This window comes from Furipterus horrens, unplaced genomic scaffold (assembly GCF_987537825.1).
Source record: "Furipterus horrens unplaced genomic scaffold, mFurHor1.1.pri manual_scaffold_5, whole genome shotgun sequence".
NCBI classification, from domain to species: domain Eukaryota; kingdom Metazoa; phylum Chordata; class Mammalia; order Chiroptera; family Furipteridae; genus Furipterus; species Furipterus horrens.
Window position 1 is genome coordinate 143,694,294 of NW_028327175.1, and position 14,446 is coordinate 143,708,739.

At 39.8% G+C, this 14,446-nt stretch overlaps 1 protein-coding gene across 5 annotated transcripts in view; it reads left to right on the top strand.

Annotated features, from left to right (window-relative positions):
• SGMS1 (sphingomyelin synthase 1) overlaps positions 1–14,446 on the top strand; it is a 290,955-nt gene that overhangs the window by 136,620 nt on the left and 139,889 nt on the right. The gene's annotated exons all lie outside the window — the stretch shown is intronic.

The following is a 14,446-nucleotide window of genomic DNA, read 5'->3' on the forward strand; positions in this document are numbered from 1 at the left end:
CTCACAAGATTCTATGAAGATTTAAGGAATTTTCTCTACCAGCCATTTTTTATTGGTCGTGGTTTTGTTTTGATGTTTTACTTCATTTTATGTCAGGTTAGCCTTTATCATGGCAGAGATGAATTTGTGCTAAGAATCTTATTTGGATGATACGTTCATTTTCTGACCTGTGACAAATCAATCCACTGTTAGGAACTTTTTTAAAAATGGAGAAGTTGATGTATGTTTATAAACTTGCGTAATTTTACCTCCTTAGAAAAGCCTGTCAGATCTTGAGGGCATCTACCTTAAATAAACTTAAAGTTAAGAATCTATAAATTGTTCTTTTTTTTCAATTTGTGAATCCTTTGTTTCTGATTAGATCTTCTTTATGTTATTGAGGTCCTCACTAAGTTCCTTGAGTATTTGTATAACCAGTGTTTTGAACTCTGCATCTGATAGATTGCTTATCTTCATTTTGTTTAGTTCTTTTTCTGGAGTTTTGATCTGTTCTTTCATTTGAGCCATGTTTCTTTGTCTCCTCATTTTGGCAGCCTCCCTGTATTTGCTTCTATGTATTAGGTAGAGCTGCTATGACTCCCTGTCTAGGTAGCATGGCCTAATGTAGTAGGTGTCCTGTAGGGTCCAGTAGCACAGCCTCTTTTATCACCCAAGCTGAGTACTCGAGGTGAGCCTGTTGTGTAGTTTGGGTACACCCTCCTCTTGTAGTTGAGCCTTGATTGCTGTTGGCAGGTCAATGGGAGGGATTTACCCAGGCTAGTCATCTGCAAGGACTGGCTGTGACCACTGACCACCAACCTCTGCTCTCCATGGAGGATCAGTTGTGCAGGGACAAGGTGGTGGTGCTCCAATGTTGTCTGTGGTTATCTACCGGGTTGTAGGCTCTGGGGTTTCCTGGGTGGTGCAGGCCAAGGTCAGCCCCCACCTGTGTTCTTCCCAGGGCCACCCTGCATGTGCTGTAAAGCAATCTGAGGTGGCTGTTACTTGTGCTGGGCTTGGAGATTCCCAGGTGAAGCCAAGCTGTGAATCTAGACTGGCTGCTTCTAGTGCTGGGCCTGGGACCACTTTGCAAGAGGTACTGGAGCTGGGGACTTGCTGAGGCCTGCTGTTGCTTGTTTGACAGGATTTGGGAAGTTGTGAAGCATGAGCAAGACCAGCTATTCGTGTGGAAAAGTGATGGTTAACCGTTTGGGTGGGCCCATAAGCTGGGTGGGATAGAGTCTCAGGGGATCTCCAGGGTGGGGCAAACAGTCTTGGAGTGTCAGATATGGCACCCACCTGCTGGCTCTGTGACTATTTGGGGGGAGGGCTCAGAAAAGGTATAATAGTCTCTGCCCACCTTTCTGTCTGGGAGAAAGCTTTCCCCCAGCTTCCGCCTTGATGCCATACACTTCAGTTCCTCCCTGTATACCACTGGTGCCTTTCAACCTGCTACCCCAGTACTGGCATGGTTGAAGCCAAGAGTCAAATCAATGATTTGGAACATAGGAAGCAAAAAACAACCAATCAGAACAAGAAGAAAAAGGAATCCAAAAAAATGAGGGTAGTTAAGTAGCCTCTGAGACAACTTCAAGTGTTCCAATATTCGCATCATAGAGGTGCGAGAAAGGGAAGAGAAAGAGCAAGAGATTGGAAATCTAGTTGAAAAAATAATAAAAGAAAACTTCCCTAATTTGGTGAAGGAAATGGACATGCAAATCCAGGAAGCACAGAGAGTCCCAAACAAGATGGATGCAAAGAGGCCCACATGAAGACATATCATAATTAAAATGCCATGGGTTAAAGGTAAAGAGGGAATCTTAAAAACAGGAAGAGAAAAACAGTTAGTTACCTATATGAGCATTCCCATAAGACTGTCAGCTGATTTATCAAAAGAAACTTTGCAGGATAGAAGGGATTGGCAAGAAATATTCAAAGTCATGAAAAGACTGCTCTACCCAGTAAAGCTGTCATTTAGAACTGGAGAGAAGAAAAGAGCTTCCCAGACAAGGAAAAACTAGAGTTCATCATCATTAAATCGTTATTATATACAATGTTAAAGAGACTTATTTAGGAATAAGAAGATCGAAACTATGAACAATAAAATGGCAATAAATGCATATCTGTCAACAATTGAATTTATAAAATTAAGCAAACAAGAAGAGCAGAGACAGAATTATGAATAAAGAAAGCATTTGGATGGTTGCCAGATGGAATGGGGGCTGTGAGGGAATAGGTGAAGAGGTGAAGGGATTAAGAAGTACAAATAGGTAGTTACAGCATAGCCATGGTGATGTGAAGTATAGTATAGGAAATGGAGTAGCTAAAGAACTTAAACAAGACCTATGGACATGAACAATGGTGCGGGGATTGCCTAAGGGGGAGGAGCGTGCCGTGTGAAGGAGGGGGAAAAGGGGGAAAAATTAGGACAACTGTAATAGCATAATCAATAAAATATAATTTAAATAAATACTTAAAAGTTAATAATCTAGATTGAATGGAAAGATACTTCTTATTCCTTTTTTCCTTGCCATAATATTTTCATGTGACAAAAATTTATATCTGCACAGCATTGCATGGCAGAATCCTAATATTTTAGTGAATTTAAAAACAACGGATTAGGAAAATATTGTGAAATATGGGCAGATAATTGTTCCTCTGTTGGCTCACCTAAAGGACTAAACCTTCCAGATAGGAAAGGCCAGAGGTGGGGCTGGTATGTGGGTGAGTTTGCTTTCTTGTCTCTGGTGGACAGATAGAAGGATTTCAGCCCTCAGTGGGGACTAAACCTTTACCTCCCTCAGGAGCTCAGTTATGGGATGAGCCTAGGCCTGCATTGCCTCTTTCTTTCTAACTACCTTGCTGTTATGGCTTTTTTTCTTTCCGCATTTGTAAATCATCTTTGTGTGGGGAGAGGCTGGAGGTGGAAATTCAAGTCATCTTTTTACAGACATTAGAGATGATTACCCAGGTAAGTGGTTCTGATCCACTTACACAGTCATAGGCACGGATAAGTATCTTGTCAGGGAAGTGGCCTCGGGGGGTGGGGGGGGGGGAGGACAGAGTTTGTGGAAGAACAGCCAAGGACCTGGGCACTTGGATGCTGTTGACAGGGAAGAGGCAAGGCCCATGCCAGGCATTTCTAAGTTGCAAATACGGTACATAGTGAAGACCCAATCTCTGTCTGCAAAGGAAACCCTCCGTCAAAGGACCTAAAAGCCCCAACTCCCTTCATTCCCCAGCTAACATGCATACAACACAAACAGACAATAAGCAAGATATGCAGTTTTAATTTTTTTAAATACCCATACTTAAAATTGTAATTGTTTATGTAATTATGCCTTATTATCTACAAAGTAGTCTTAAGACTTTTTAAATTAGGGTTTTAATGATACCATATATTTTAACATCTTACCATATTGTGTAAATTTTAAAAAGTGCAGTTATCTTAATACTTTTTTCTAAACTCCTGCTACACCAAACATAGGACAAAATGCCTTATAAGGACTTTAAGACAACTTGTTGAATTGAGTCGAGGCATGACTCAGTCAATTTATGTAGGTGGAATTCTGCACTGCTTGCCTGTGGGTGTTCACATATTCGTGATGTTTATTTACAAGCTGCTTTAGCTCAAGAAACTCTTGCTAATTTTTCTTAGTCTCTGTGTGAATCATGTGGAATTATCTCTGCAAATTAGTTTTCTTAATTAACACAGCAAAAAGGGAAAAATCAAACATGTTTCATTAAGTGCTCTCTGCCTAGGATAATTAAAGATGTAACAAAGTACTTTTGTATGTGATTCAATATTTTGTGTAAGATTATGTATAAAATAGGTAATTGTAAATAGTTGCAATTTTCACATAAGTTGGAACTCTATTTTCATTTCAAAGAGTTTGGGGGCTGGATTCCTTCCCTCTGGTTAGTTCTTAGCATTAAGGGGAAGTCCCAAGGGAGGTGCTGTGCATGGACAAGGGAGAGGAAGTCCTCCAAGTGGGGTGAGGGACTTGCGAGTAGGGGTCCCTAACAGGGCCCGTTGCTGTAAGTATAGTGCTACTGCCAGAGCATCACTTGCAGGAGAGGCTGACGGAAGATGAATGTGGCGAGGCCAGGACACTCCATGCAGAGAAGTTCTTACTTACTCTTGGGTTTTAAGCAGGAAGTGACAAGATACAATTTCCACTTTAGGAAGGTCTCTTCTGCAATGTTTTGGGAATGGACTGAAGGTCACAGCAGCATTTGCCAATCCCATAGCTCCTTCCTCAGTCCTCCCTGTGCCTGTCTCTGCTTTATTTTCCTGGAAGCACTTGTCACCAGGTCACACAGTATTTGCCTTATTTATTTACTTGTTCATTGTCTGCTTTCCCAACTAAAATGAAAACTTCCCAAAGGCTGGGGTATGTCTGTATCCCTCTGTGGCATCTCAGTGCCACCAAATGCCCTACAAGGAACAGGTAGGTGCTCAGCAAGGATATGAGGTGTGTCCATAAAGTATCCAGCCATGAACTATGATAGAGACATTTATTGAAGAAGATATAAAATACAAGAAACATTGTACATAGGACAATGATTTCTCAGGCCCCTTCAAAGTAGGCACCTTGGGACCTCACACAGTTCTCCCAGCGTCTCTTCCACTGTTCAAAACACTCAGCAAAATCATTTGTTGGAATCGCCATCAGCTTTCCTATTGTATTTTCCTGAATCTCATCAATGGTCTGAAATCTCTTCCCTTTCAAAGGTGATTTTAGTTTTGGGAAAAGCCAGAGGTCACAGGGTGTAAAATCTGGTCTGTATGGAGGCTGAGTCACCTGGGTGATTTGATGTTTTGCCCAAAAATTCTGTACAAGATGTGATGCATGAGTGGGCACATTGTCACAGTGAAGCTGCCAATCACCAATCGCCCATAGCTGCAGTCATTTTTGTCATATTGCATCTCTCAACCAATGAAGAACATTGAGGTAGTACTCCTTGTTAAATGTTAGACCCAGAGAGTCGTACTCATGATGGATAACACCTTCCCAATCAAAAACAGTTAACATGGTGTTGATCTTGCTTCAAATTTGCCGTATCTTCTTTGGGTGTGGAGAATCAGGTGACTTCCACTGGAACAACTGGGCCTTCGTTTTTGGATCATAGCTGTAGACCCATGAATCATCTCTGGTTATGACCTTCTTGAGGAGATCCGGTTCATTGGTAGCAGTTTGAATCAATTTATTAGTAACTACAGCACAATGTTCCTTCTGCTCTGGTAGCAGAAGCTGTAGAATGAATTTTGCTACAACACATTTTATGTCAAGATCTTGCATAAAAATCTTGGACACGGTAGTTTTTGGAATCCCAAGATTAGCTTCTAGTTCTTTCACTTTGAGTCACCGATCTTTGTTGATGCAACCTGTACACGTTCAGCATTCTCAGATATTCTGCTTGTTGCAGGCCTTCCAGAATGTGGGTCACTTTCAACAGATTCTCGGCTGCCTTTGACGTGTTAGTGCCACACTTTTATTTGTGCTGCATTCATTGCATTGTCCCTGAAAGCCTTCTGAATCATCCTAAGATTCTGCGGAGGAATGTTCAAGCTTACAGCAAACTTTGACGCAGATTTGTTGCTCTACTTGCTTAGTAATTTTGAATGCAATGGCCACACAGCACACATGCTGACTCAGCAGCATCTACTGCTCCCCCATCCCACTGACTAGTACAGTGAAGTCATCATTGTTCATGCATGCGCATTCCAGTCCACTCTTGTTGACTGCCAGGTTACATAGATGTCATGCTAAATGTCTTGTTATATTAACAATGGCTGGACTTTCCCTGACAGACGTCATATAATGTTTCTTGTATCTTCTTCAATTTTGGACAGACTTCGATATTAACTAATCAAATGCACGAGTCAGTTTCTGAAATAAAAGTGTGTCACTATTGTTCTCCCAAATTTAGTAATTGATTACAGAAGGAAAAAATAGTAACAATTCATTGGGGAACTTGGGCAATGCCTTAAACCAGGGGTCAAAATTAACATTACAATAAGGGACAGTGGTGTCACATCCCTCTGGATGTCATTCCCAGTCAAGAATGGGGCATCTGAATCTAATCGTGAAAAAAAAAAATAAACCCAAATTGAAGGATATTCTCTAAAATAACTGGCGTGCATTCTTCAAAAGTATCAATGGCATGAAAGACAAAAGCTGAAGAACTGTTTCAGCTTAAAGAACACTAAAGAGGCATAAGAGTTAAAAGCAGCTTGTGATACTGTGCTGGATCCTGGGGAAAAGAAAACTGCTGTAAAGGTCAAGACAACTAATGAAATTAAAATATGCAGAGGGGCCAGGGAAACATCACAACTAAGCGAGAATGCTTACGTATAATTTGGCTCTCTGGATAAATTGTCAGGATTCACAAGCCACATATCTGGATGGCTTGAGCCATGTGGCAGTACCAGAGCAGCAGGTGAAAGATTGGCCAGGGCAAGAAACCTAGAATTGGATTTGAGGGAGCTGGCTTCTGGTTCAGGCTCTGTTCTCGAAGCTGTGTGGCAGCCATGATTCTTTCTCAGAGGTTGGAGTTCTGAGGTCAGAGACTCTGGCTGTTATATAACTTTGAATCTTAACAGCAGATCTAGTTCCAAGAATGTGAACGCTAGGATTTACTATGGCTGCCTCTAGAGGTAGGGATTTGGACTTTAAAAACCAGTGAAGGAGGAAAAAGTAAAGACAGTGATTGTAAGGTTTCCTGTTTGTTAGCACTGACATTCTTATTTTTTGGTTTCTTCTTGATGGTCAAATTACAGTGAAAACACAGTGGGAAGCAGGGATAGAAAAATGCCAATTACTCAAAACATACAGTTTTGCAGAGAATGTACAGTCTCTCTTCTAGAGTGGGGAAGCTGATTTCAGGAATTTATTTTGGAGGGCATGTTTCGCTATCAGCCACATTTCAGCCCAGCTCCTTCTGCCTGGCCCCAGTGCTCACTGAGACCCAGTGATGGTAGGTATTCATAATGTGACCATGAGCTTTCCTGGGACTGGTTAAAGAGTTCTTTGAAAAATCGGCTGAGATTTATCATTAAGTCTTGAACCACCAAAGAAAGATTTAAAAGTTATATATCCATATACCATAGACATTGAAATTAAAAAATAATTTTAAAGCATTTTAACATAACAATGGTTGAAACAGAGTTTTCTGGTTAAAACTGAACTTATAAATCTAAGCAGACGTCATTATCAGGGCATTCCCATGTTTTGAACTATTTCCTTGGGTGGGTGGGAGAGAGAGGTTAATAGGAGTTTATATTAGCCAAAATAGAGAGATGAAGACTGTCCAGAAACCTGGAGCAAGTAACATAATTAAGTTTTTAGAGTGTTATTTTGCATGAATGTTTCTCAGTGGATTATATAAATAATGTTTCAAAATTTTAAGGAGTAATTTAAAATGCATAGTTATAGTAATGGAACCTGAATCAGAATCCTTATATAGAGATTGAAACTGTTAATAAATGTGGCGTGCTTAGGAAAATGCCTAGTACACACCCATACATAAAGGGTCTTTAAGGATTTTGATGATGAATTAGCACCCTTCTGATTTAATTTTTATTTTAAAATCCATTTTCATTTGCTTGAATGTGAAGTATTTGTAAATCTTCTTACATGTAATTTGTTAGTAAATTTATAGAAAGAGAACAGACTAACAGCAGTTATTTGGTAGGAATTTGATTTAAATTATTTCTAAATCTTCCCCTCAGGGTCTGTGAATTTAAATAAGCCAGATAAAGATGCAAAGTAAAATATACCCTAGAAAATCTTCAACAGATTAAGCTTTTTTTTTTTTTTTTTTAAATACAGTACTTGAGTTTAGCCAAAAGATAACCCTTTGTAGCCCTGGCCAGTGTGGCTCAGTTGTTTGGAGTGTCATCCAGTGTGCCTAAAGGTCGCAGGTTCGATTCCTGTTCAGGGCACATGACCAGGTTGCGGGTTTGGTCACCTGGGTTGAGTGTTCCCTAGTTGGGGAGTGGGTTCCCTGGCTGGGGGCATACGAAAGGCAACTGATCAATGTTTTTTTTTCCCTCTCCCTCTCTTCCCCACTCTCAAATCAATAAGCATGTCCTCAGCTGAGGGTTAAAAAAAAAAAAAAAAAAGATAGCCCTTTGTCATTAACTCTTTAATTAATTGAGAGAACATACAAAAACAATTTTGTCTTACAATGTGCTCTATCCTTTTGCTATAACTGGATTAAGTATAAAGTATGTGACAAGGTCATGTTATCCCTTTTCAAATTATGAAAAATGGGGCAGTTTTTTACTACGCTACTACTGCTTAATTTCTGAGAGCCTGCCTACTCTAGAAAATATTTATGTTTATATATTTATTGATAAGAAAATGCTGTCATGGCGACACTGAAACTTTGAGGTTTGAGGAGTATGTGTGTAAATTGTATCAAATAAGATGATCTGAATAAATTTGGAAAGGACATGTATATATAAAAGGCTAAATATGAGATTTTTTTGTGACTTACTTTTAGTAGTATTTTAGTAAGAATGACACCTTTCTCCTCATCACCTGTTATTTTTTTAGTGGCTATTAGATGCCTGGCACATACTAAGTGCTTTTTATAGTATTGCAGTGTAATTCTCCCATAACTTAAAGAAATCCGTTTCACAAATGAGGAAATTAAGGTTTAAAGAGGGGGTACTTGACCTCAGAAATGATGGTTTCAGATTTGAATACAAGATGGTTTTGTGTCCAAAGTTGGTTTTTATTTTTAGCTTAATTGCTTTATTAAAATTACCTCTCAGAGGATAGTTATTCAGCATACTCATGAGAACCAGATTTGCTAACATTCTTAGCCAACTGCATAGGGTGGATAAAATTAAATCAATCAGTTTTAAAGTTAAAAAAAAGTTAAACAAGATAAAAGATTGCTTTAAGAATGGCTATTATCACCCCTCTTCCCTGAAAATGACAAGTGTTGACAAGGATATGGTTAAATTGGAACCCTTATGCACTGGTAGGAATGTAAAATATTACAATTGCTCTGGAAAACAGTATGGTGGTCCCTCAAAAAAATTAAAAGTATAATTACCATATGATCCAGCAATTCTACTTCTGAGTATGCAAAAGAATTGAAAACAGGAACTTGAAGAGTCACAGTGCCTAAGAGGTGGAAGCAACCCAAATATCCATTGATGGATGAATGGATAGATAAAATGTAGTGTATACAAACAATGGACTATTACTCAGCCTTGAAAAAGAAGGAAATTCTGATGAATGCTGCAACATGGATGAACTTAAAGACAGTATGTCACAAAAGGACAAATTCTATGTGGTTCCACTTATATAAAGTACCTAGAGTAGTCAAAATTACAGAGACAGAATGCAGGATGGTGGTTTCCAGGAGCTGGGTTGAGGTGGGGGAGGGAGAGTTATTGTTTAGTAGGTACAGAGTTAGATGCACTTTGGGAAGGTGAAAAAGTGCTGGAGATTGATGTTGGTGATGGTTGCACAACAGTGTGAATGTTCTCAATATCATTGAACTATATACTTGAAGGTGGTTAAAGTAGTAAATTTTAAGTGTATTTTACCACAATTAAAAATGATAATTAAGAAAATGAACAACAACAACAAAAGGGATTGACATGATTGGCTATGAACTCTTTCCTTGTTAGGATAAAAGGGATTTTTATCCCAGCCACATATTTTGCAACTTAAATTATTTCAACCCACCCAAACAGCATTCTTGGGAAAATTGAGGGTGATGGGGATTCATTGAGATGTTGAGTTTCATTTCCATAATCTCCAACTTGCTTGAAGTCTTCATTATCATATTGTCCAATGCAAACTGAATGGGCTTTTCTTAGAAACTGAATTCCCTAGAGGGTGATATCAGCATCCTTTCACTCAGAGGGTTTTATTTTTTATTTTTTAAATTTGTTTGTTCATTTATTTATTTATTTTTAGGGAGAGGGGAAAGGAGAAAGAGAGGGAGAGAAACATCACTGTGTGGTTGCCTCTCACTCGCGCCCCCAACTGGGGACCTGATGTGCAACCTAGTCATGTACCCTGACTGGGAATTGAACCAATGACACTTGGCTCACAGACTCAGAGGGTTTTAGCAGCAGCTTGCTGAGCCTGACAGGAAAAGCAAAGTGCAGAAATAACTTGGGGCTCACATTCAGATAGGTAAACAAGTTGTCTCTAAAATGAAGCCTGTAACCCAGAGTCATGCTTTCCAGTTAAGGCCAGTGTTAGATGGTAAGTGGATAAACCATCTGGTTTGAGCTGGTCAGTGGAGGATGTGGAATTTAATACCTGGTGACCTTTTGGTTTTTCTTACGGAATCTCATTGGTTCCCTAGTCAGTAGGAAAAGTGTATGGGATACAATGAGGAAGCCAGGTTGTCTTGTCTTCCAGCTTTAACAATATGCATTGTATGGTTTGAAATACTTGAAGAGATGGGTCTGAGCTTTCCAGGTGGTTGACAGCTCTTTGAGTCGTCACTGTCACCAGGCAGGAGCTAGCAGTGTAGTGGTGAATGGACACCACAATCTAGTGCAGAACAGTTCTTATTACTCACCTTTCTATTTGTGTGAAAAGCTCAACAAAGGAGTATGGGGAGCATTTGGCAGAGAGGTCTTTGCCCTCTTTGAGGGGCAGGGGAGAGTTGTGGGCGAAGCCAGAGTTCCCCTAGTTAATGATCACTAAAGTGTGACTGGGAGAGATTTGTATCAACGCTTCTGGGCTTCATTCTAATGACAGTGGGAGGCTGTTGTCACTTTTCAGTGGGGAGAGAAGGGTGGAAATAAACTGGATGATTTCACCCCTCCCCACTTTTAAGGTCACTTTTACTAGTGGGTAGAAGCTAGAGTGGAATTAGCAAGACCAAATAAGAGGCTGCTGCAGGGTTGTGCAAAGGTGATAGCAGTGATATCAGCCGACAGGCATGGAGGGCTACCTATGTGCCAAAAGCTTTACATGCCTCCTCTTCACTCAGCTCTGTGAGCTGTAGGTGGGTGGCACTCCAGTACCATTTTTCAGATGAGGAAATTTAGGAGCAGAGAGGCTAAGCAGTTTGCTCAGATCACAGCTTATACTGACTGGATCTGGGATGGTAGGCAGGCCTAAGCACTAGTAGAGGGGAGCTTTTTGATTCTTCTGAAGCCATGGGATCATCAGGAATGCGGTGTAGGAAGGTCCAGGGGTAGCTGATGCTTTTAAACTGAGGTTTAGGAGCCGTGGGGTAGCTCTGGCCACATCTGTTCCTTCTTGGGAGAGCTGGCAGCTATTGTACTGTATCAGCTGGAGGGGCCTGAGTTTTGTGGAGAGATGGGCCAGTTGGGGGCATTTGCTAGTGTTTGTGTGCATCCAGGAGGAGCCTGGTTGCTTTTCTGGATGATGGTAGTGGGGGTGGGGCGGTGGTGCTGGGCATAATGTGGGCGTGGTGGCAGAGTACACATTGTGATTCCATTTAGTAAGTATGATGTACGTTGATATTTATTGATGTTAGCAGGTTCCGCCAGTTCCCTAGGCATTTGGCTGAGGAATAAAGAACAGTGGACAACCGGCAGAGTGCGTTCTGTGATGTTTACTTTATACAAAACTACACTTGGCACAACCTGCTTGACAATAAAGGCGGCAAAAATTTACAGTCAGTGAAGGATTATTTATACCATAATACAAAAACAGACTTTTCACATGTTTTGGAGGTCTATTTCCTGCAGGTGGCTGTGGCATGTGTACCTCATCTACTAAAATTTAGGAAAGGTGGTTAGCAGTTTTGTAGAGAAGCAAGGAACTGTGATTCTCCACTTTGTCTAAAACAGTCTAGCTGCATTGGTCATGCTTATCATTTAATACGATGGACTCAGTGCTAAAGGAAAGCTGACAGGTAGAGAGCATCTGTTCTTTTAAAAAAGGTTAAATTGTTTCTTTTTTAAATTAAAAATATATGCACAAGCTTTTAAAAATTCCCTAAGCAACAGAGGATATAGAAAGTGAAAAGCCTTCTTTGCATTCCAACCCTCCCTGGCCTTCCCCAGTTAGTTTCAGTTTTCTTGTGTATTCTTCCATTATGTTCTATGCAAATACAAATATCCTGTATACAATATGCACATTGGTCTATTCTCTGCTCTTTTCATTGTATAATACTTCTTGGAGATGATTACATGTCAGTACATAGACATCTAACCCATTAAAAAAAAATAGCTACACAATTCCAAGTATGGAATAACCAGAATGTAACCAGCCCTCATTTAGACTTTAACATGCTTTTAAACAATACTGAGAGGTATAACCTTATGGTACATCCCTTGTTATTAACTTCTTGAAAGTATATTTACAAGCAAAATCTCGGGAGGCTTACTCTTGTGCTTTGTATAACTAGAATTTGAACATCTGTTGAGTGAAAAACCAGTCACCTCTTAAGAATTTATCTTGGTTAACATAGTTTCCATGCTGCCAGCAATTGTGAAAAGGTGCTGATTAAATACATCACATCTATTTAAACATTATCTCCTAAAAGTAAAGTATTTCAATCAAATGTTATTTCAAGCAGGTACAGTGTAATCATTAAGTAAGCCTCTCTTGATAGATACAACACAGTCTTGATCCTGAGCCCTCAGGAACTGTCAGCTAACCATGATGAACATGGGGGCCATTCACTGCCCCAGATGAGGAACTTTGTGACACTTGGATATGGGGAATGTGCAAAGGTTTGTTAGTGGCAAGTCTGAAGCTTCCGAGAGACCTGCACTTATGTAGCCAAAGGACTGTGTTGCTGCTTTATTTTTTATCTGCACTTGTGTGTCACCAGTTTGTGAGACATTTTTTTGTCAGCTTCATGCATGTTAACCTACCTGGTAGATGGGCACTTAAACATCTTAATAATATTGATATATTTCTGCAAATATGGTTTGTTTTTGACCACCTTTCTAAAATTAAGTCTTTAGGAGGATGTGAGGATGTTTAAAGAAACTTGTAGTGAGTTTTTGTTTTTGTTTAGATGTTTCAGTACTTAACCTGGTGTTTGGAACCTGGGCTTTGCCATTTAATTCTGTAGACTGTTAATTATGTTATAATTACTACAGTTAAAATTTGGGGACACACCTGGAAACCTACGTATACTGTGTCTCATTAGTCAATCAATTAGTATGTCTTATTTTAAATAAAAACAAAAACAACAAAATATTAGCTTACAGATTTGTTTGAAAGACAGTTTGCTAAAATATCACTTACTATCACCAATGACTACACCCTGCTCCTTTTTACTAATAGTTCTTGTCAGGGCCGATTTGAGATGGGTGTAGTTACTGAGCATTTGAAAGTGCATAGCTAGCTTCTATAATGCGGTCCTGAGTGGTCCTGGCGTGGGGACACCGTTAATAACTACCTCTGCATAAATAATAATGTTAGCTAACTTGCATTCAGCTACTACTCATCACAGCCCTGCAACTTTTTTTGCCTGAGTTTTATGGTCAAAGAAACTGAAGAGGATCGTTGAACACACAAGGACCCATAGTTTGTAAGTGTAGTGGCAGGATTTGCTCCAAGCTCCTTTGAGGAGTTTGAGGCTCAGAATTAAATGATTTAACCATATAGGTCATTAAAGGTCACACTGCCTAATGAGAAGCCACATGATCTGAAATCCAGATTCTTCAGTGTTGCTCACAGTTGTTATTTAAGGCAGGACCTCATGTGTGGGCATGTTCTACATATTTTAAGACATTTAGCTTTCCTGGAGCCCACTCACTAAATGTCAACTGAGACCCCAATGACTGTGTTATCCAAAATGTCTCACATATTTCTAATGTCTTCTAGTAGGTGTCATATTTACACTTCTTAATTTCAAACTTACCTCTTACCATTATATTACATTGCCTCCCACGGCAATTTTTTAATCAGCAGTAATCACACTTAGCTCTTGCTCATAATTTGGACTAGTTAGAATAATTATAATAATTATAAATGCAAATCATTTGAATACAGAATCACAGATGACAGAGAGCATTTCACCCAGATCCTTGTTTTATGGATTACACGACACATACACACACACACACACACTCACACACACACACAGCATTTCACCCAGATCCCTGTTTTATGGATTACACAACACACACACACACATAACACACACACACACACACACACACAGGCACACAGATGGGGAAAAGACTTTCTGAAACTCAAAAAATAAATTGGCAGATCTCGACTCACCCTCTGTCAAGGTGGGGGCCATTTCTTTGCATTACCAGTTTGCTTTAGGCAAATGTAGTTGACTGAGCTGTGTTTATTTTCTAATGAGTGATTCTGACCTTTCAAAGGGAGACATTTGGAGGGTTGCTGTAATTGAATTGAAACAGCACACTGTGGAACTGCAGGACAAGATTGTGGCTATTTTGGAAAAGGTATTTCAAACATTTTATAATGCTGACAAAACTGGACGCTTATGTGGAGACTTGTCAGTCTTACCCTAGCAG